This window comes from Urtica dioica, chromosome 7, assembly GCF_054948205.1.
Source record: "Urtica dioica subsp. dioica isolate 48M chromosome 7, U.dioica_male_clone48M_v1_H2, whole genome shotgun sequence".
In the NCBI taxonomy this organism is placed as follows: domain Eukaryota; kingdom Viridiplantae; phylum Streptophyta; class Magnoliopsida; order Rosales; family Urticaceae; genus Urtica; species Urtica dioica.
The window spans coordinates 34,955,577-34,956,377 of NC_142762.1; positions in this window are offsets into that span (position 1 = coordinate 34,955,577).

An 801-nucleotide genomic window follows, 5' to 3' on the forward strand; every position below is an offset into this window, starting at 1 on the left:
AGCCTTCTTCTTCTTCCTCGTCCAAGCTTTCACTCTTTCACCCAATACCTTGTACAGCCCCCCGTCTCTCTCTTCAACTCCGGTGAGCTAGACCTCGGCCCAGCCCCCCACGCCGCCGTCCTCCTCTCTCGCTCGGTCTCTCTCTCTCTCTCTCTCTCTCTCTCTCTCTCTCTCTCTCTCTCCGACCAAACGCTCTCGGCGCCGCCGTCATCCCCCACCCCACCACCGCTCTCCGACGCTCCCCCTCAGCCACTCTCCGGCGACCAGCCCCCTCCGGTACGTCCCTCTCTCTCTCTCTCTCTCACCCTCTCTCAATCTCACTATGTCTCTCTCAGACCAGCCCCCCGCCCCTCGCCCCGCCGGCCGTGACCAGCCCCCTGCCCCGCCGGCCGTGACCAGCCCCCCGTCTCTCTCTTCAACTCCGGTGAGCTCGACCTCGGCCCAGCCCCCCACGCCGCCGTCCTCCTCTCTCGCTAGGTCTCTCTTCCTCTCTCTCTCTCTCTCTCACCCTCTCTCAATCTCACTCTGTCTCTCTCAGACCAGCCCCCCGCCCCTCGCCCCGCCGGCCATGACCAGCCCCCCGCCCCGCCGGCCGTGACCAGCCCCCGCCGGCTGTGACCAGCCCCTCGCCCCGCCGGCCGTGACCAGCCCCCGTCTCTCTCTCTTCAACTCCGGTGAGCTCGACCTCGGCCCAGCCCCACACGCCGCCGTCCTCCTCTCTCGCTCGGTCTCTCTTCCTCTCTCAATCTGACTCTCTCTCTCTCTCTCTCTCTCTCTCTCTCTCTCTCTCTCTCTCTCTCT